Source organism: Stenella coeruleoalba (genome assembly GCF_951394435.1).
Source record: "Stenella coeruleoalba genome assembly, chromosome: 4".
Lineage (NCBI taxonomy): Eukaryota > Metazoa > Chordata > Mammalia > Artiodactyla > Delphinidae > Stenella > Stenella coeruleoalba.
Genome location: NC_137149.1, coordinates 97,170,363 through 97,193,540, shown reverse-complemented (window position 1 = coordinate 97,193,540; position 23,178 = coordinate 97,170,363). Strand labels below are relative to the sequence as shown.

General features: G+C 44.0%; 1 long non-coding RNA gene across 1 annotated transcript in view; it reads left to right on the top strand.

Moving 5' to 3' along the window:
* The first annotated feature begins 1,157 nt into the window (after positions 1-1,157).
* LOC307185424 overlaps positions 1,158-23,178 on the top strand; it is an 811,550-nt gene continuing 789,529 nt past the window's right edge. The window contains exon 1 of the long non-coding RNA XR_013828075.1: positions 1,158-1,240. This is a non-coding gene — a long non-coding RNA (uncharacterized lncRNA). The remainder of the gene's footprint in view (positions 1,241-23,178) is intronic.

The window sequence follows — 23,178 nt, the reverse complement described above, 5'->3', positions numbered from 1 at the left end:
GTGAGACTTCATTGTAGTGCAGATTTCCTTTGCAAGCTTGCTTGGTTGGCCAAAAAGGGCGTATGCGTTTTTTCCTGAATATATTCAGGAAAAAACGCATACGCCCTTTTTGGCCAAGTGCATCATTGTGGACGTTCTGCCTCTTTTCCTATGCTTTCAATGCAATTCCAGTCTACCTCCTGAAATCGGTTTCCTGCAATTCTGCCCCGCTTTCAAGTCCTCTTGGCAGCCTTACTTCAGTCTATTTTTGGACGATAGCTGTCATTTATAACTCTGCAGGTTTGTGAATTACAGTGCCCCTGAGCTCCTTTCTTCAACTTGCTTTCTTTTGACCTGGCCGCAACACCGCAGGATGGCTTCAGGCCCTAATCTGGTTCCGGCACGGCACGCTGAGCCTTTGGTTATTTCCTCTTCCTGCTGGGAAATGAGAGTTAAATTTGCCCGTCCAGACACCTCCAGCTAGTCTCTCATTGGTTCTCGCTATTCCTGTTCATCTTCCGCAGAAATTGCAAACTGGGCCAAACAGGAGGTTAAAGGCGCTGACTCTCCAAGTGGGGAGAGTGTTAGTAAAGCGTCTGGAATGTTGCACCCGAGTACCAGGGGAGGAAAACTGAGACATATTTGAACACGTCTCCCTTTCACATGGTTGATCATACTTGGGTTCCACATGCATGTTTTAGCTGAAGGAAGAATACCTAAAACCTGGGTAGTTGAAACCCGTGGAATGGGTACCATTCAATATGACTTCAAAGGGTCTTCATTTGCTCACCGAACCTCTCCAATCCTATCACTGCTGCGTTTATGCCCCTGTACACATGCTTGATTCTCTTTCGGAGACATAGCAATCCATAGGTTTTAAGATACTTACTAGTCAGGTACATTCTTAGGCGTTTAATATGGGGTTTTGAGTCCATTTCGTTGAGCAAGGAGTAGCTCTTGTCTATTCCATATTTGGCTTAAGGAACTTTATCTGTGCTCATTTCAATCTCTGGTTTTATGCAGCACCCCAACTCACCTTTACCCTTAAGCAAGCATAAGTTGGTTTTCTAAATTTGAGACCCTGTTCTGTTCTGTAATTCAGTTCCTGTGTAGCCAAGTTTACATTCCGTGTATTACTGATATCTTATGATGTTTCTTTTTCTGTGTGACTTATTTCATTTAGAATCATCATACCTGAATCCACTCATTGTGATGCTAAGGGCCTGATGACATAGATTTCATTGCTGAGTGATATTGCTTTGTAAGTAAATACCACAACTTCTTTATCCATTTTTCACTTTCTGCGATGTTGAACTTGTACTGTAAACGAGGTTCTTGTAAACAGAGGCGTCCCAAACTTTGGGGTGGCTGTGTCTTTTTGATTTTAATTTCCCTAAGCTATAGGACCATAAGTGGCAGTGCCCTAGGCTCTGTTGCTTTGTTTTTTAGATGTTTCAGGAAACACCATACACTTCTCCCGAGTGTCTGTTGGCAATTTACATCCCGACCATCAGCATAACAAGGCTCCCAGTTCTCCATGGCCTGTCCTGCCTTTCTGGATTTTACACTTTTTTCAGATGGCCCTTTTGACCGGGGGGAAGTGAGACTTCATTGTAGTGCAGATTTCCTTTGCAAGCTTGCTTGGTTGGCCAAAAAGGGCGTATGCGTTTTTTCCTGAATATATTCAGGAAAAAACGCATACGCCCTTTTTGGCCAAGTGCATCATTGTGGACGTTCTGCCTCTTTTCCTATGCTTTCAATGCAATTCCAGTCTACCTCCTGAAATCGGTTTCCTGCAATTCTGCCCTGCTTTCAAGTCCTCTTGGCGGCCTTACTTCAGTCTATTTTTGGACGATAGCTGTCATTTATAACTCTGCAGGTTTGTGAATTACAGTGCCCCTGAGCTCCTTTCTTCAACTCGCTTTCTTGTGACCTGGCCGCAACACCGCAGGATGGCTTCAGGCCCTAATCTGGTTCCGGCCCGGCATGCTGAGCCTTTGTTTAATTCCTCTTCCTGGTGGGAGATGAGAGTTAAATTTGCCCGTCCAGACACCTCCAGCTAGTCTCTCATTGGTTCTCGCTATTCCTGTTCATCTTCCGCAGAAATTGCAAACTGGGCCAAACAGGAGGTTAAAGGGACTGACTCTCCAAGTGGGGAGAGTGTTAGTAAAGCGTCTGGAATGTTGCACCCGAGTACCAGGGGAGGAAAACTGAGACATATTTGAACACGTCTCCCGTTCACATGGTTGATCATACTCTAGGTTCCACATGCATGTTTTAGCTGAAGGAAGAATACCTTAAACCTGGGTAGTTGAAACCCGTGGAATGGGTACCATGCAATATGACTTCAAAGGGTCTTCATTTGCTCATCGAACCTCTCCAATCCTATCACTGCTGCGTTTATGCCCCTGTACACATGCTTGATTCTCTTTCGGAGACATAGCAATCCATAGGTTTTAAGATACTTACTAGTCAGGTACATTCTTAGGCGTTTAATATGGGGTGTTGAGTCCATTTCGTTGAGCAAGGAGTAGCTCTTGTCTATTCCATATTTGGCTTAAGGAACTTTATCTGTGCTCATTTCAATCTCTGGTTTTATGCAGCACCCCAACTCACCTTTACCCTTAAGCAAGCATAAGTTGGTTTTCTAAATTTGAGACCCTGTTCTGTTTTAGAATGCAGTTCCTGTGTAGCCAAGTTTACATTCCGTGTATTAGTGATATCTTATGATGTTTCTTTTTCTGTGTGACTTATTTCAGTTAGAATCATCGTACCTGAATCCACTCATTATGCTGCTACGGGCCTGATGACATAGATTTCATTGCTGAGTGATACTGCATTGTACGTAAGTACCACAAGTTCTTTATCCATTTTTCACTTTCTGTGATGTTGAACTTGTACTGTAAACGAGGTTCTTGTAAACAGAGGCGTCCCAAACTTTGGGGTGGCTGTGTCTTTTTGATTTTAATTTCCCTAAGCTATAGGACCATAAGTGGAAGTGCCCTAGGTTCTGTTGCTTTGTTTTTTAGATGTTTCAGGAAACACCATACACTTCTCCCGAGTGGTTGTTGGCAATTTACATCCCGCCCATCAGCATAACAAGGCTCCCAGTTCTCCATGGCCTGTCCTGCCTTTCTGGATTTTACACTTTTTTCAGATGGCCCTTTTGACCGGGGGGAAGTGAGACTTCATTGTAGTGCAGATTTCCTTTGCAAGCTTGCTTGGTTGGCCAAAAAGGGCGTATGCGTTTTTTCCTGAATATATTCAGGAAAAAACGCATACGCCCTTTTTGGCCAAGTGCATCATTGTGGACGTTCTGCCTCTTTTCCTATGCTTTCAATGCAATTCCAGTCTACCTCCTGAAATCGGTTTCCTGCAATTCTGCCCTGCTTTCAAGTCCTCTTGGCGGCCTTACTTCAGTCTATTTTTGGACGATAGCTGTCATTTATAACTCTGCAGGTTTGTGAATTACAGTGCCCCTGAGCTCCTTTCTTCAACTCGCTTTCTTGTGACCTGGCCGCAACACCGCAGGATGGCTTCAGGCCCTAATGTGGTTCCGGCCCGGCATGCTGAGCCTTTGGTTAATTCCTCTTCCTGGTGGGAAATGAGAGTTAAATTTGCCCGTCCAGACACCTCCAGCTAGTCTCTCATTGGTTCTCGCTATTCCTGTTCATCTTCCGCAGAAATTGCAAACTGGGCCAAACAGGAGGTTAAAGGGACTGACTCTCCAAGTGGGGAGAGTGTTAGTAAAGCGTCTGGAATGTTGCACCCGAGTACCAGGGGAGGAAAACTGAGACATATTTGAACACGTCTCCCGATCACATGGTTGATCATACTCTAGGTTCCACATGCATGTTTTAGCTGAAGGAAGAATACCTTAAACCTGGGTAGTTGAAACCCGTGGAATGGGTACCATGCAATATGACTTCAAAGGGTCTTCATTTGCTCACCGAACCTCTCCAATCCTATCACTGCTGCGTTTATGCCCCTGTACACATGCTTGATTCTCTTTCGGAGACATAGCAATCCATAGGTTTTAAGATACTTACTAGCCAGGTACATTCTTAGGCGTTTAATATGCGGTGTTGTGTCCATTTCGTTGAGCAAGGAGTAGCTCTTGTCTATTCCATATTTGACTTAAGGAGCTTTATCTGTGCTCATTTCAATCTCTGGTTTTATGCAGCACCCCAACTCACCTTTACCCTTAAGCAAGCATAAGTTGGTTTTCTAAATTTGAGACCCTGTTCTGTTCTGTAATTCAGTTCCTGTGTAGCCAAGTTTACATTCCGTGTATTACTGATATCTTATGTTGTTTCTTTTTCTGTGTGACTTACTTCAGTTAGAATCATCATACCTGAATCCACTCATTGTGCTGCTAAGGGCCTGATGACACAGATTTCATTGCTGAGTGATATTGCTTTGTAAGTAAATACCACAACTTCTTTATCCATTTTTCACTTTCTGCGATGTTGAACTTGTACTGTAAACGAGGTTCTTGTAAACAGAGGCGTCCCAAACTTTGGGGTGGCTGTGTCTTTTTGATTTTAATTTCCCTAAGCTATAGGACCATAAGTGGCAGTGCCCTAGGCTCTGTTGCTTTGTTTTTTAGATGTTTCAGGAAACACCATACACTTCTCCCGAGTGTCTGTTGGCAATTTACATCCCGCCCATCAGCATAACAAGGCTCCCAGTTCTCCATGGCCTGTCCTGCCTTTCTGGATTTTACACTTTTTTCAGATGGCCCTTTTGACCGGGGGGAAGTGAGACTTCATTGTAGTGCAGATTTCCTTTGCAAGCTTGCTTGGTTGGCCAAAAAGGGCGTATGCGTTTTTTCCTGAATATATTCAGGAAAAAACGCATACGCCCTTTTTGGCCAAGTGCATCATTGTGGACGTTCTGCCTCTTTTCCTATGCTTTCAATGCAATTCCAGTCTACCTCCTGAAATCGGTTTCCTGCAATTCTGCCCCGCTTTCAAGTCCTCTTGGCAGCCTTACTTCAGTCTATTTTTGGACGATAGCTGTCATTTATAACTCTGCAGGTTTGTGAATTACAGTGCCCCTGAGCTCCTTTCTTCAACTTGCTTTCTTTTGACCTGGCCGCAACACCGCAGGATGGCTTCAGGCCCTAATCTGGTTCCGGCACGGCACGCTGAGCCTTTGTTTAATTCCTCTTCCTGGTGGGAGATGAGAGTTAAATTTGCCCGTCCAGACACCTCCAGCTAGTCTCTCATTGGTTCTCGCTATTCCTGTTCATCTTCCGCAGAAATTGCAAACTGGGCCAAACAGGAGGTTAAAGGGACTGACTCTCCAAGTGGGGAGAGTGTTAGTAAAGCGTCTGGAATGTTGCACCCGAGTACCAGGGGAGGAAAACTGAGACATATTTGAACACGTCTCCCGTTCACATGGTTGATCATACTCTAGGTTCCACATGCATGTTTTAGCTGAAGGAAGAATACCTTAAACCTGGGTAGTTGAAACCCGTGGAATGGGTACCATGCAATATGACTTCAAAGGGTCTTCATTTGCTCATCGAACCTCTCCAATCCTATCACTGCTGCGTTTATGCCCCTGTACACATGCTTGATTCTCTTTCGGAGACATAGCAATCCATAGGTTTTAAGATACTTACTAGTCAGGTACATTCTTAGGCGTTTAATATGGGGTGTTGAGTCCATTTCGTTGAGCAAGGAGTAGCTCTTGTCTATTCCATATTTGGCTTAAGGAACTTTATCTGTGCTCATTTCAATCTCTGGTTTTATGCAGCACCCCAACTCACCTTTACCCTTAAGCAAGCATAAGTTGGTTTTCTAAATTTGAGACCCTGTTCTGTTTTGGAATGCAGTTCCTGTGTAGCCAAGTTTACATTCCGTGTATTAGTGATATCTTATGATGTTTCTTTTTCTGTGTGACTTATTTCAGTTAGAATCATCGTACCTGAATCCACTCATTATGCTGCTACGGGCCTGATGACATAGATTTCATTGCTGAGTGATACTGCATTGTACGTAAGTACCACAAGTTCTTTATCCATTTTTCACTTTCTGTGATGTTGAACTTGTACTGTAAACGAGGTTCTTGTAAACAGAGGCGTCCCAAACTTTGGGGTGGCTGTGTCTTTTTGATTTTAATTTCCCTAAGCTATAGGACCATAAGTGGAAGTGCCCTAGGTTCTGTTGCTTTGTTTTTTAGATGTTTCAGGAAACACCATACACTTCTCCCGAGTGGTTGTTGGCAATTTACATCCCGCCCATCAGCATAACAAGGCTCCCAGTTCTCCATGGCCTGTCCTGCCTTTCTGGATTTTACACTTTTTTCAGATGGCCCTTTTGACCGGGGGGAAGTGAGACTTCATTGTAGTGCAGATTTCCTTTGCAAGCTTGCTTGGTTGGCCAAAAAGGGCGTATGCGTTTTTTCCTGAATATATTCAGGAAAAAACGCATACGCCCTTTTTGGCCAAGTGCATCATTGTGGACGTTCTGCCTCTTTTCCTATGCTTTCAATGCAATTCCAGTCTACCTCCTGAAATCGGTTTCCTGCAATTCTGCCCTGCTTTCAAGTCCTCTTGGCGGCCTTACTTCAGTCTATTTTTGGACGATAGCTGTCATTTATAACTCTGCAGGTTTGTGAATTACAGTGCCCCTGAGCTCCTTTCTTCAACTCGCTTTCTTGTGACCTGGCCGCAACACCGCAGGATGGCTTCAGGCCCTAATGTGGTTCCGGCCCGGCATGCTGAGCCTTTGGTTAATTCCTCTTCCTGGTGGGAAATGAGAGTTAAATTTGCCCGTCCAGACACCTCCAGCTAGTCTCTCATTGGTTCTCGCTATTCCTGTTCATCTTCCGCAGAAATTGCAAACTGGGCCAAACAGGAGGTTAAAGGGACTGACTCTCCAAGTGGGGAGAGTGTTAGTAAAGCGTCTGGAATGTTGCACCCGAGTACCAGGGGAGGAAAACTGAGACATATTTGAACACGTCTCCCGATCACATGGTTGATCATACTCTAGGTTCCACATGCATGTTTTAGCTGAAGGAAGAATACCTTAAACCTGGGTAGTTGAAACCCGTGGAATGGGTACCATGCAATATGACTTCAAAGGGTCTTCATTTGCTCACCGAACCTCTCCAATCCTATCACTGCTGCGTTTATGCCCCTGTACACATGCTTGATTCTCTTTCGGAGACATAGCAATCCATAGGTTTTAAGATACTTACTAGCCAGGTACATTCTTAGGCGTTTAATATGCGGTGTTGTGTCCATTTCGTTGAGCAAGGAGTAGCTCTTGTCTATTCCATATTTGACTTAAGGAGCTTTATCTGTGCTCATTTCAATCTCTGGTTTTATGCAGCACCCCAACTCACCTTTACCCTTAAGCAAGCATAAGTTGGTTTTCTAAATTTGAGACCCTGTTCTGTTCTGTAATTCAGTTCCTGTGTAGCCAAGTTTACATTCCGTGTATTACTGATATCTTATGTTGTTTCTTTTTCTGTGTGACTTACTTCAGTTAGAATCATCATACCTGAATCCACTCATTGTGCTGCTAAGGGCCTGATGACACAGATTTCATTGCTGAGTGATATTGCTTTGTAAGTAAATACCACAACTTCTTTATCCATTTTTCACTTTCTGCGATGTTGAACTTGTACTGTAAACGAGGTTCTTGTAAACAGAGGCGTCCCAAACTTTGGGGTGGCTGTGTCTTTTTGATTTTAATTTCCCTAAGCTATAGGACCATAAGTGGCAGTGCCCTAGGCTCTGTTGCTTTGTTTTTTAGATGTTTCAGGAAACACCATACACTTCTCCCGAGTGTCTGTTGGCAATTTACATCCCGCCCATCAGCATAACAAGGCTCCCAGTTCTCCATGGCCTGTCCTGCCTTTCTGGATTTTACACTTTTTTCAGATGGCCCTTTTGACCGGGGGGAAGTGAGACTTCATTGTAGTGCAGATTTCCTTTGCAAGCTTGCTTGGTTGGCCAAAAAGGGCGTATGCGTTTTTTCCTGAATATATTCAGGAAAAAACGCATACGCCCTTTTTGGCCAAGTGCATCATTGTGGACGTTCTGCCTCTTTTCCTATGCTTTCAATGCAATTCCAGTCTACCTCCTGAAATCGGTTTCCTGCAATTCTGCCCCGCTTTCAAGTCCTCTTGGCAGCCTTACTTCAGTCTATTTTTGGACGATAGCTGTCATTTATAACTCTGCAGGTTTGTGAATTACAGTGCCCCTGAGCTCCTTTCTTCAACTTCCTTTCTTTTGACCTGGCCGCAACACCGCAGGATGGCTTCAGGCCCTAATCTGGTTCCGGCACGGCACGCTGAGCCTTTGGTTATTTCCTCTTCCTGCTGGGAAATGAGAGTTAAATTTGCCCGTCCAGACACCTCCAGCTAGTCTCTCATTGGTTCTCGCTATTCCTGTTCATCTTCCGCAGAAATTGCAAACTGGGCCAAACAGGAGGTTAAAGGCGCTGACTCTCCAAGTGGGGAGAGTGTTAGTAAAGCGTCTGGAATGTTGCACCCGAGTACCAGGGGAGGAAAACTGAGACATATTTGAACACGTCTCCCTTTCACATGGTTGATCATACTTGGGTTCCACATGCATGTTTTAGCTGAAGGAAGAATACCTAAAACCTGGGTAGTTGAAACCCGTGGAATGGGTACCATTCAATATGACTTCAAAGGGTCTTCATTTGCTCACCGAACCTCTCCAATCCTATCACTGCTGCGTTTATGCCCCTGTACACATGCTTGATTCTCTTTCGGAGACATAGCAATCCATAGGTTTTAAGATACTTACTAGTCAGGTACATTCTTAGGCGTTTAATATGGGGTGTTGAGTCCATTTCGTTGAGCAAGGAGTAGCTCTTGTCTATTCCATATTTGGCTTAAGGAACTTTATCTGTGCTCATTTCAATCTCTGGTTTTATGCAGCACCCCAACTCACCTTTCCCCTTAAGCAAGCATAAGTTGGTTTTCTAAATTTGAGACCCTGTTCTGTTTTGGAATGCAGTTCCTGTGTAGCCAAGTTTACATTCCGTGTATTAGTGATATCTTATGATGTTTCTTTTTCTGTGTGACTTATTTCAGTTAGAATCATCGTACCTGAATCCACTCATTATGCTGCTACGGGCCTGATGACATAGATTTCATTGCTGAGTGATACTGCATTGTACGTAAGTACCACAAGTTCTTTATCCATTTTTCACTTTCTCTGATATTGAACTTGTACGGTAAACGAGGTTCTTGTAAACGGAGGCGTCCCAAACTTTGGGGTGGCTGTGTCTTTTTGATTTTAATTTCCCTAAGCTATAGGACCATAAGTGGAAGTGCCCTAGGCTCTGTTGCTTTGTTTTTTAGATGTTTCAGGAAACACCATACACTTCTCCCGAGTGGTTGTTGGCAATTTACATCCCGCCCATCAGCATAACAAGGTTCCCAGTTCTCCATGGCCTCTCCTGCCTTTCTGGATTTTACACTTTTTACAGATGGCCCTTTTGACCAGGGGGAAGTGAGACTTCATTGTAGTGCAGATTTCCTTTGCAAGCTTGCTTGGTTGGCCAAAAAGGGCGTATGCGTTTTTTCCTGAATATATTCAGGAAAAAACGCATACGCCCTTTTTGGCCAAGTGCATCATTGTGGACGTTCTGCCTCTTTTCCTATGCTTGCAATGCAATTCCAGTCTACCTCCTGAAATCGGTTTCCTGCAATTCTGCCCTGCTTTCAAGTCCTCTTGGCGGCCTTACTTCAGTCTATTTTTGGACGATAGCTGTCATTTATAACTCTGCAGGTTTGTGAATTACAGTGCCCCTGAGCTCCTTTCTTCAACTCGCTTTCTTGTGACCTAGCCGCAACACCGCAGGATGGCTTCAGGCCCTAATCTGGTTCCGGCCCGGCATGCTGAGCCTTTGGTTAATTCCTCTTCCTGGTGGGAAATGAGAGTTAAATTTGCCCGTCCAGACACCTCCAGCTAGCCTCTCATTGGTTCTCGCTATTCCTGTTCATCTTCCGCAGAAATTGCAAACTGGGCCAAACAGGAGGTTAAAGGGACTGACTCTCCAAGTGGGGAGAGTGTTAGTAAAGCGTCTGGAATGTTGCACCCGAGTACCAGGGGAGGAAAACTGAGACATATTTGAACACGTCTCCCGTTCACATGGTTGATCATACTTGGGTTCCACATGCATGTTTTAGCTGAAGGAAGAATACCTTAAACCTGGGTAGTTGAAACCCGTGGAATGGGTACCATGCAATATGACTTCAAAGGGTCTTCATTTGCTCACCGAACCTCTCCAATCCTATCACTGCTGCGTTTATGCCCCTCTACACATGCTTGATTCTCTTTCAGAGACATAGCAATACATAGGTTTTAAGATACTTACTAGTCAGGTACATTCTTAGGCGTTTAATATGGGGTGTTGAGTCCATTTCATTGAGCAAGGAGTAGCTCTTGTGTATTCCATATTTGGCTTAAGGAACTTTATCTGTGCTCATTTCAATCTCTGGTTTTATGCCGCACCCCAACTCACCTTTACCCTTAAGCAAGAATAAGTTGGTTTTCTAAATTTGAGACCCTGTTCTGTTCTGTAATTCAGTTCCTGTGTAGCCAAGTTTACATTCCGTGTATTACTGATATCTTATGATGTTTCTTTTTCTGTGTGACTTATTTCAGTTAGAATCATCATACCTGAATCCACTCATTGTGCTGCTAAGGGCCTGATGACACAGATTTCATTGCTGAGTGATATTGCTTTGTAAGTAAATACCACAACTTCTTTATCCATTTTTCACTTTCTGCGATGTTGAACTTGTACTGTAAACGAGGTTCTTGTAAACAGAGCCGTTCCAAATTTTGGGGTGGCTGTGTCTTTTTGATTTTAATTTCCCTAATCTATAGGACCATAAGTGGAAGTGCCCTAGGTTCTGTTGCTTTGTTTTTTAGATGTTTCAGGAAACACCATACACTTCTCCCGAGTGGTTGTTGGCAATTTACATCCCGCCCATCAGCATAACAAGGCTCCCAGTTCTCCATGGCCTGTCCTGCCTTTCTGAATTTTACACTTTTTTCAGATGTCCCTTTTGACCGGGGGGAAGTGAGACTTCATTGTAGTGCAGATTTCCTTTGCAAGCTTGCTTGGTTGGCCAAAAAGGGCGTATGCGTTTTTTCCTGAATATATTCAGGAAAAAACGCATACGCCCTTTTTGGCCAAGTGCATCATTGTGGATGTTCTGCCTCTTTTCCTATGCTTTCAATGCAATTCCAGTCTACCTCCTGAAATCGGTTTCCTGCAATTCTGCCCCGCTTTCAAGTCCTCTTGGCAGCCTTACTTCAGTCTATTTTTGGACGATAGCTGTCATTTATAACTCTGCAGGTTTGTGAATTACAGTGCCCCTGGGCTCCTTTCTTCAACTCGCTTTCTTGTGACCTGGCCGCAACACCGCAGGATGGCTTCAGGCCCTAATCTGGTTCCGGCCCGGCATGCTGAGCCTTTGGTTAATTCCTCTTCCTGGTGGGAAATGAGAGTTAAATTTGCCCGTCCAGACACCTCCAGCTAGCCTCTCATTGGTTCTCGCTATTCCTGTTCATCTTCCGCAGAAATTGCAAACTGGGCCAAACAGGAGGTTAAAGGGACTGACTCTCCAAGTGGGGAGAGTGTTAGTAAAGCGTCTGGAATGTTGCACCCGAGTACCAGGGGAGGAAAACTGAGACATATTTGAACACGTCTCCCATTCACATGGTTGATCATACTCTGGGTTCCACATGCATGTTTTAGCTGAAGGAAGAATACCTTAAACATGGAGAGTTGAGACCCGTGGAATGGGTACCATGCAATATGACTTCAAAGGGTCTTCATTTGCTCACTGAACCTCTCCAATCCTATCACTGCTGCGCTTATGCCCCTGTACACATGCTTGATTCTCTTTCGGAGACATAGCAATCCATAGGTTTTAAGATACTTACTAGTCAGGTACATTCTTAGGCGTTTAATATGGGGTGTTGAGTCCATTTCGTTGAGCAAGGAGTAGCTCTTGTCTATTCCATATTTGGCTTAAGGAACTTTATCTGTGCTCATTTCAATCTCTGGTTTTATGCAGCACCCCAACTCACCTTTACCCTTAAGCAAGCATAAGTTGGTTTTCTAAATTTGAGACCCTGTTCTGTTCTGTAATTCAGTTCCTGTGTAGCCAAGTTTACATTCCGTGTATTACTGATATCTTATGATGTTTCTTTTTCTGTGTGACTTACTTCAGTTAGAATCATCATACCTGAATCCACTCATTGTGCTGCTAAGGGCCTGATGACACAGATTTCATTGCTGAGTGATATTGCTTTGTAAGTAAATACCACAACTTCTTTATCCATTTTTCACTTTCTGCGATGTTGAACTTGTACTGTAAACGAGGTTCTTGTAAACAGAGCCATTCCAAACTTTGGGGTGGCTGTGTCTTTTTGATTTTAATTTCCCTAAGCTATAGGACCATAAGTGGAAGTGCCCTAGGTTCTGTTGCTTTGTTTTTTAGATGTTTCAGGAAACACCATACACTTCTCCCGAGTGGTTGTTGGCAATTTACATCCCGCCCATCAGCATAACAAGGCTCCCAGTTCTCCATGGCCTGTCCTGCCTTTCTGGATTTTACACTTTTTTCAGATGGCCCTTTTGACCGGGGGGAAGTGAGACTTCATTGTAGTGCAGATTTCCTTTGCAAGCTTGCTTGGTTGGCCAAAAAGGGCGTATGCGTTTTTTCCTGAATATATTCAGGAAAAAACGCATACGCCCTTTTTGGCCAAGTGCATCATTGTGGACGTTCTGCCTCTTTTCCTATGCTTTCAATGCAATTCCAGTCTACCTCCTGAAATCGGTTTCCTGCAATTCTGCCCCGCTTTCAAGTCCTCTTGGCAGCCTTACTTCAGTCTATTTTTGGACGATAGCTGTCATTTATAACTCTGCAGGTTTGTGAATTACAGTTCCCCTGAGCTCCTTTCTTCAACTCGCTTTCTTGTGACCTGGCCGCAACACCACAGGATGGCTTCAGGCCCTAATCTGGTTCCGGCCCAGCATGCTGAGCCTTTGGTTAATTCCTCTTCCTGGTGGGAAATGAGAGTTAAATTTGCCCGTCCAGACACCTCCAGCTAGCCTCTCATTGGTTCTCACTATTCCTGTTCATCTTCCGCAGAAATTGCAAACTGGGCCAAACAGGAGGTTAAAGGGACTGACTCTCCAAGTGGGGAGAGTGTTAGTAAAGCGTCTGGAATGTTGCACCCGAGTACCAGGGGAGGAAAACTGAGACATATTTGAACACGTCTCCCATTCACATGGTTGATCATACTCTGGGTTCCACATGCATGTTTTAGCTGAAGGAAGAATACCTTAAACATGGAGAGTTGGGACCCGTGTAATGGGTACCATGCAATATGACTTCAAAGGGTCTTCATTTGCTCACCGAACCTCTCCAATCCTATCACTGCTGCGTTTATTCCCCTGTACACACGCTTGATTCTCTTTTGGAGACATAGCAATCCATAGGTTTTAAGATACTTACTAGTCAGGTACATTCTTAGGGGTTTAATATGGGGTTTTGAGTCCATTTCGTTGAGCAAGGAGTAGCTCTTGTCTATTCCATATTTGGCTTAAGGAACTTTATCTGTGCTCATTTCAATCTCTGGTTTTATGCAGCACCCCAACTCACCTTTACCCTTAAGCAAGCATAAGTTGGTTTTCTAAATTTGAGACCCTGTTCTGTTTTGGAATGCAGTTCCTGTGTAGCCAAGTTTACATTCCGTGTATTAGTGATATCTTATGATGTTTCTTTTTCTGTGTGACTTATTTCAGTTAGAATCATCGTACCTGAATCCACTCATTATGCTGCTACGGGCCTGATGACATAGATTTCATTGCTGAGTGATACTGCATTGTACGTAAGTACCACAAGTTCTTTATCCATTTTTCACTTTCTGTGATGTTGAACTTGTACTGTAAACGAGGTTCTTGTAAACAGAGGCGTCCCAAACTTTGGGGTGGCTGTGTCTTTTTGATTTTAATTTCCCTAAGCTATAGGACCATAAGTGGAAGTGCCCTAGGTTCTGTTGCTTTGTTTTTTAGATGTTTCAGGAAACACCATACACTTCTCCCGAGTGGTTGTTGGCAATTTACATCCCGCCCATCAGCATAACAAGGCTCCCAGTTCTCCATGGCCTGTCCTGCCTTTCTGGATTTTACACTTTTTTCAGATGGCCCTTTTGACCGGGGGGAAGTGAGACTTCATTGTAGTGCAGATTTCCTTTGCAAGCTTGCTTGGTTGGCCAAAAAGGGCGTATGCGTTTTTTCCTGAATATATTCAGGAAAAAACGCATACGCCCTTTTTGGCCAAGTGCATCATTGTGGACGTTCTGCCTCTTTTCCTATGCTTTCAATGCAATTCCAGTCTACCTCCTGAAATCGGTTTCCTGCAATTCTGCCCCGCTTTCAAGTCCTCTTGGCAGCCTTACTTCAGTCTATTTTTGGACGATAGCTGTCATTTATAACTCTGCAGGTTTGTGAATTACAGTGCCCTAGAGCTCCTTTCTTCAACTCGCTTTCTTTTGAGCTGGCCGCAACACCGCAGGATGGCTTCAGGCCCTAATCTGGTTCCGGTACGGCACGCTGAGCCTTTGGTTATTTCCTCTTCCTGGTGGGAAATGAGAGTTAAATATGCCTGTCCAGACACCTCCAGCTAGCCTCTCATTGGTTCTCGCTATTCCTGTTCATCTTCCGCAGAAATTGCAAACTGGGCCAAACAGGAGGTTAAAGGCACTGACTCTCCAAGTGGGGAGAGTGTTAGTAAAGCGTCTGGAATGTTGCACCCGAGTACCAGGGGAGGAAAACTGAGACATATTTGAACACATCTCCCGTTCACATGGTTGATCATACTTGGGTTCCACATGCATGTTTTAGCTGAAGGAAGAATACCTTAAACCTGGAGAGTTGAGACCCGTGGAATGGGTACCATGCAATATGACTTCAAAGGGTCTTCATTTGCTCACCAAACCTCTCCAATCCTATCACTGCTGTGTTTATTCCCCTGTACACATGCTTGATTCTCTTTCGGAGACATAGCAATCCATAGGTTTTAAGATACTTACTAGTCAGGTACATTCTTAGGCGTTTAATATGCGGAGTTGAGTCCATTTCGTTGAGCAAGGAGTAGCTCTTGTCTATTCCATATTTGGCTTAAGGAACTTTATCTGTGCTCATTTCAATCTCTGGTTTTATGCAGCACCCCAACTCACCTTTACCCTTAAGCAAGCATAAGTTAGTTTTCTAAATTTGAGACCCTGTTCTGTTCTGTAATTCAGTTCCTGTGTAGCCAAGTTTACATTCCGTGTATTACTGATATCTTATGATGTTTCTTTTTCTGTGTGACTTATTTCAGTTAGAATCATCATACCTGAATCCACTCATTGTGATGCTAAGGGCCTGATGACACAGATTTCATTGCTGAGTGATATTGCTTTGTAAGTAAATACCACAACTTCTTTCTCCATTTTTCACTTTCTGCGATGTTGAACTTGTACTGTAAACGAGGTTCTTGTCAACAGAGCCGTTCCAAACTTTGGGGTGGCTGTGTCTTTTTGATTTTAATTTCCCTAAGCTATAGGACCATAAGTGGAAGTGCCCTAGGTTCTGTTGCTTTGTTTTTTAGATGTTTCAGGAAACACCATACACTTCTCCCGAGTGGTTGTTGGCAATTTACATCCCGCCCATCAGCATAACAAGGCTCCCAGTTCTCCATGGCCTGTCCTGCCTTTCTGGATTTTACACTTTTTTCAGATGGCCCTTTTGACCAGGGGGAAGTGAGACTTCATTGTAGTGCAGATTTCCTTTGCAAGCTTGCTTGGTTGGCCAAAAAGGGCGTATGCGTTTTTTCCTGAATATATTCAGGAAAAAACGCATACGCCCTTTTTGGCCAAGTGCATCATTGTGGACGTTCTGCCTCTTTTCCTATGCTTGCAATGCAATTCAGGTCTAGCTCCTGAAATTGGTTTCCTGCAATTCTGCCCCGCTTTCAAGTCCTCTTGGCAGCCTTACTTCAGTCTATTTTTGGACGATAGCTGTCATTTATAACTCTGCAGGTTTGTGAATTACAGTGCCCCTGAGCTCCTTTCTTCAACTCGCTTTCTTTTGAGCTGGCCGCAACACCGCAGGATGGCTTCAGGCCCTAATCTGGTTCCGGCACGGCACGCTGAGCCTTTGGGTAATTCCTCTTCCTGGTGGGAAATGAGAGTTAAATTTGCCCGTCCAGCAACCTCCAGCTAGCCTCTCATTGGTTCTCGCTATTCCTGTTCATCTTCCGCAGAAATTGCAAACTGGGCCAAACAGGAGGTTAAAGGGACTGACTCTCCAAGTGGGGAGAGTGTTAGTAAAGCGTCTGGAATGTTGCACCCGAGTACCAGGGGAGGAAAACTGAGACATATTTGAACACGTCTCCCGATCACATGGTTGATCATACTCTAGGTTCCACATGCATGTTTTAGCTGAAGGAAGAATACCTTAAACCTGGGTAGTTGAAACCCGTGGAATGGGTACCATGCAATATGACTTCAAAGGGTCTTCATTTGCTCACCGAACCTCTCCAATCCTATCACTGCTGCGTTTATGCCCCTGTACACATGCTTGATTCTCTTTCGGAGACATAGCAATCCATAGGTTTTAAGATACTTACTAGCCAGGTACATTCTTAGGCGTTTAATATGCGGTGTTGTGTCCATTTCGTTGAGCAAGGAGTAGCTCTTGTCTATTCCATATTTGACTTAAGGAGCTTTATCTGTGCTCATTTCAATCTCTGGTTTTATGCAGCACCCCAACTCACCTTTACCCTTAAGCAAGCATAAGTTGGTTTTCTAAATTTGAGACCCTGTTCTGTTCTGTAATTCAGTTCCTGTGTAGCCAAGTTTACATTCCGTGTATTACTGATATCTTATGTTGTTTCTTTTTCTGTGTGACTTACTTCAGTTAGAATCATCATACCTGAATCCACTCATTGTGCTGCTAAGGGCCTGATGACACAGATTTCATTGCTGAGTGATATTGCTTTGTAAGTAAATACCACAACTTCTTTATCCATTTTTCACTTTCTGCGATGTTGAACTTGTACTGTAAACGAGGTTCTTGTAAACAGAGGCGTCCCAAACTTTGGGGTGGCTGTGTCTTTTTGATTTTAATTTCCCTAAGCTATAGGACCATAAGTGGCAGTGCCCTAGGCTCTGTTGCTTTGTTTTTTAGATGTTTCAGGAAACACCATACACTTCTCCCGAGTGTCTGTTGGCAATTTACATCCCGCCCATCAGCATAACAAGGCTCCCAGTTCTCCATGGCCTGTCCTGCCTTTCTGGATTTTACACTTTTTTCAGATGGCCCTTTTGACCGGGGGGAAGTGAGACTTCATTGTAGTGCAGATTTCCTTTGCAAGCTTGCTTGGTTGGCCAAAAAGGGCGTATGCGTTTTTTCCTGAATATATTCAGGAAAAAACGCATACGCCCTTTTTGGCCAAGTGCATCATTGTGGACGTTCTGCCTCTTTTCCTATGCTTTCAATGCAATTCCAGTCTACCTCCTGAAATCGGTTTCCTGCAATTCTGCCCCGCTTTCAAGTCCTCTTGGCAGCCTTACTTCAGTCTATTTTTGGACGATAGCTGTCATTTATAACTCTGCAGGTTTGTGAATTACAGTGCCCCTGAGCTCCTTTCTTCAACTTCCTTTCTTTTGACCTGGCCGCAACACCGCAGGATGGCTTCAGGCCCTAATCTGGTTCCGGCACGGCACGCTGAGCCTTTGGTTATTTCCTCTTCCTGCTGGGAAATGAGAGTTAAATTTGCCCGTCCAGACACCTCCAGCTAGTCTCTCATTGGTTCTCGCTATTCCTGTTCATCTTCCGCAGAAATTGCAAACTGGGCCAAACAGGAGGTTAAAGGCGCTGACTCTCCAAGTGGGGAGAGTGTTAGTAAAGCGTCTGGAATGTTGCACCCGAGTACCAGGGGAGGAAAACTGAGACATATTTGAACACGTCTCCCTTTCACATGGTTGATCATACTTGGGTTCCACATGCATGTTTTAGCTGAAGGAAGAATACCTAAAACCTGGGTAGTTGAAACCCGTGGAATGGGTACCATTCAATATGACTTCAAAGGGTCTTCATTTGCTCACCGAACCTCTCCAATCCTATCACTGCTGCGTTTATGCCCCTGTACACATGCTTGATTCTCTTTCGGAGACATAGCAATCCATAGGTTTTAAGATACTTACTAGTCAGGTACATTCTTAGGCGTTTAATATGGGGTGTTGAGTCCATTTCGTTGAGCAAGGAGTAGCTCTTGTCTATTCCATATTTGGCTTAAGGAACTTTATCTGTGCTCATTTCAATCTCTGGTTTTATGCAGCACCCCAACTCACCTTTCCCCTTAAGCAAGCATAAGTTGGTTTTCTAAATTTGAGACCCTGTTCTGTTTTGGAATGCAGTTCCTGTGTAGCCAAGTTTACATTCCGTGTATTAGTGATATCTTATGATGTTTCTTTTTCTGTGTGACTTATTTCAGTTAGAATCATCGTACCTGAATCCACTCATTATGCTGCTACGGGCCTGATGACATAGATTTCATTGCTGAGTGATACTGCATTGTACGTAAGTACCACAAGTTCTTTATCCATTTTTCACTTTCTCTGATATTGAACTTGTACGGTAAACGAGGTTCTTGTAAACGGAGGCGTCCCAAACTTTGGGGTGGCTGTGTCTTTTTGATTTTAATTTCCCTAAGCTATAGGACCATAAGTGGAAGTGCCCTAGGCTCTGTTGCTTTGTTTTTTAGATGTTTCAGGAAACACCATACACTTCTCCCGAGTGGTTGTTGGCAATTTACATCCCGCCCATCAGCATAACAAGGTTCCCAGTTCTCCATGGCCTCTCCTGCCTTTCTGGATTTTACACTTTTTACAGATGGCCCTTTTGACCAGGGGGAAGTGAGACTTCATTGTAGTGCAGATTTCCTTTGCAAGCTTGCTTGGTTGGCCAAAAAGGGCGTATGCGTTTTTTCCTGAATATATTCAGGAAAAAACGCATACGCCCTTTTTGGCCAAGTGCATCATTGTGGACGTTCTGCCTCTTTTCCTATGCTTGCAATGCAATTCCAGTCTACCTCCTGAAATCGGTTTCCTGCAATTCTGCCCTGCTTTCAAGTCCTCTTGGCGGCCTTACTTCAGTCTATTTTTGGACGATAGCTGTCATTTATAACTCTGCAGGTTTGTGAATTACAGTGCCCCTGAGCTCCTTTCTTCAACTCGCTTTCTTGTGACCTAGCCGCAACACCGCAGGATGGCTTCAGGCCCTAATCTGGTTCCGGCCCGGCATGCTGAGCCTTTGGTTAATTCCTCTTCCTGGTGGGAAATGAGAGTTAAATTTGCCCGTCCAGACACCTCCAGCTAGCCTCTCATTGGTTCTCGCTATTCCTGTTCATCTTCCGCAGAAATTGCAAACTGGGCCAAACAGGAGGTTAAAGGGACTGACTCTCCAAGTGGGGAGAGTGTTAGTAAAGCGTCTGGAATGTTGCACCCGAGTACCAGGGGAGGAAAACTGAGACATATTTGAACACGTCTCCCGTTCACATGGTTGATCATACTTGGGTTCCACATGCATGTTTTAGCTGAAGGAAGAATACCTTAAACCTGGGTAGTTGAAACCCGTGGAATGGGTACCATGCAATATGACTTCAAAGGGTCTTCATTTGCTCACCGAACCTCTCCAATCCTATCACTGCTGCGTTTATGCCCCTCTACACATGCTTGATTCTCTTTCAGAGACATAGCAATACATAGGTTTTAAGATACTTACTAGTCAGGTACATTCTTAGGCGTTTAATATGGGGTGTTGAGTCCATTTCATTGAGCAAGGAGTAGCTCTTGTGTATTCCATATTTGGCTTAAGGAACTTTATCTGTGCTCATTTCAATCTCTGGTTTTATGCCGCACCCCAACTCACCTTTACCCTTAAGCAAGAATAAGTTGGTTTTCTAAATTTGAGACCCTGTTCTGTTCTGTAATTCAGTTCCTGTGTAGCCAAGTTTACATTCCGTGTATTACTGATATCTTATGATGTTTCTTTTTCTGTGTGACTTATTTCAGTTAGAATCATCATACCTGAATCCACTCATTGTGCTGCTAAGGGCCTGATGACACAGATTTCATTGCTGAGTGATATTGCTTTGTAAGTAAATACCACAACTTCTTTATCCATTTTTCACTTTCTGCGATGTTGAACTTGTACTGTAAACGAGGTTCTTGTAAACAGAGCCGTTCCAAATTTTGGGGTGGCTGTGTCTTTTTGATTTTAATTTCCCTAATCTATAGGACCATAAGTGGAAGTGCCCTAGGTTCTGTTGCTTTGTTTTTTAGATGTTTCAGGAAACACCATACACTTCTCCCGAGTGGTTGTTGGCAATTTACATCCCGCCCATCAGCATAACAAGGCTCCCAGTTCTCCATGGCCTGTCCTGCCTTTCTGAATTTTACACTTTTTTCAGATGTCCCTTTTGACCGGGGGGAAGTGAGACTTCATTGTAGTGCAGATTTCCTTTGCAAGCTTGCTTGGTTGGCCAAAAAGGGCGTATGCGTTTTTTCCTGAATATATTCAGGAAAAAACGCATACGCCCTTTTTGGCCAAGTGCATCATTGTGGATGTTCTGCCTCTTTTCCTATGCTTTCAATGCAATTCCAGTCTACCTCCTGAAATCGGTTTCCTGCAATTCTGCCCCGCTTTCAAGTCCTCTTGGCAGCCTTACTTCAGTCTATTTTTGGACGATAGCTGTCATTTATAACTCTGCAGGTTTGTGAATTACAGTGCCCCTGGGCTCCTTTCTTCAACTCGCTTTCTTGTGACCTGGCCGCAACACCGCAGGATGGCTTCAGGCCCTAATCTGGTTCCGGCCCGGCATGCTGAGCCTTTGGTTAATTCCTCTTCCTGGTGGGAAATGAGAGTTAAATTTGCCCGTCCAGACACCTCCAGCTAGCCTCTCATTGGTTCTCGCTATTCCTGTTCATCTTCCGCAGAAATTGCAAACTGGGCCAAACAGGAGGTTAAAGGGACTGACTCTCCAAGTGGGGAGAGTGTTAGTAAAGCGTCTGGAATGTTGCACCCGAGTACCAGGGGAGGAAAACTGAGACATATTTGAACACGTCTCCCATTCACATGGTTGATCATACTCTGGGTTCCACATGCATGTTTTAGCTGAAGGAAGAATACCTTAAACATGGAGAGTTGAGACCCGTGGAATGGGTACCATGCAATATGACTTCAAAGGGTCTTCATTTGCTCACTGAACCTCTCCAATCCTATCACTGCTGCGCTTATGCCCCTGTACACATGCTTGATTCTCTTTCGGAGACATAGCAATCCATAGGTTTTAAGATACTTACTAGTCAGGTACATTCTTAGGCGTTTAATATGGGGTGTTGAGTCCATTTCGTTGAGCAAGGAGTAGCTCTTGTCTATTCCATATTTGGCTTAAGGAACTTTATCTGTGCTCATTTCAATCTCTGGTTTTATGCAGCACCCCAACTCACCTTTACCCTTAAGCAAGCATAAGTTGGTTTTCTAAATTTGAGACCCTGTTCTGTTCTGTAATTCAGTTCCTGTGTAGCCAAGTTTACATTCCGTGTATTACTGATATCTTATGATGTTTCTTTTTCTGTGTGACTTACTTCAGTTAGAATCATCATACCTGAATCCACTCATTGTGCTGCTAAGGGCCTGATGACACAGATTTCATTGCTGAGTGATATTGCTTTGTAAGTAAATACCACAACTTCTTTATCCATTTTTCACTTTCTGCGATGTTGAACTTGTACTGTAAACGAGGTTCTTGTAAACAGAGCCATTCCAAACTTTGGGGTGGCTGTGTCTTTTTGATTTTAATTTCCCTAAGCTATAGGACCATAAGTGGAAGTGCCCTAGGTTCTGTTGCTTTGTTTTTTAGATGTTTCAGGAAACACCATACACTTCTCCCGAGTGGTTGTTGGCAATTTACATCCCGCCCATCAGCATAACAAGGCTCCCAGTTCTCCATGGCCTGTCCTGCCTTTCTGGATTTTACACTTTTTTCAGATGGCCCTTTTGACCGGGGGGAAGTGAGACTTCATTGTAGTGCAGATTTCCTTTGCAAGCTTGCTTGGTTGGCCAAAAAGGGCGTATGCGTTTTTTCCTGAATATATTCAGGAAAAAACGCATACGCCCTTTTTGGCCAAGTGCATCATTGTGGACGTTCTGCCTCTTTTCCTATGCTTTCAATGCAATTCCAGTCTACCTCCTGAAATCGGTTTCCTGCAATTCTGCCCCGCTTTCAAGTCCTCTTGGCAGCCTTACTTCAGTCTATTTTTGGACGATAGCTGTCATTTATAACTCTGCAGGTTTGTGAATTACAGTTCCCCTGAGCTCCTTTCTTCAACTCGCTTTCTTGTGACCTGGCCGCAACACCACAGGATGGCTTCAGGCCCTAATCTGGTTCCGGCCCAGCATGCTGAGCCTTTGGTTAATTCCTCTTCCTGGTGGGAAATGAGAGTTAAATTTGCCCGTCCAGACACCTCCAGCTAGCCTCTCATTGGTTCTCACTATTCCTGTTCATCTTCCGCAGAAATTGCAAACTGGGCCAAACAGGAGGTTAAAGGGACTGACTCTCCAAGTGGGGAGAGTGTTAGTAAAGCGTCTGGAATGTTGCACCCGAGTACCAGGGGAGGAAAACTGAGACATATTTGAACACGTCTCCCATTCACATGGTTGATCATACTCTGGGTTCCACATGCATGTTTTAGCTGAAGGAAGAATACCTTAAACATGGAGAGTTGGGACCCGTGTAATGGGTACCATGCAATATGACTTCAAAGGGTCTTCATTTGCTCACCGAACCTCTCCAATCCTATCACTGCTGCGTTTATTCCCCTGTACACACGCTTGATTCTCTTTTGGAGACATAGCAATCCATAGGTTTTAAGATACTTACTAGTCAGGTACATTCTTAGGGGTTTAATATGGGGTTTTGAGTCCATTTCGTTGAGCAAGGAGTAGCTCTTGTCTATTCCATATTTGGCTTAAGGAACTTTATCTGTGCTCATTTCAATCTCTGGTTTTATGCAGCACCCCAACTCACCTTTACCCTTAAGCAAGCATAAGTTGGTTTTCTAAATTTGAGACCCTG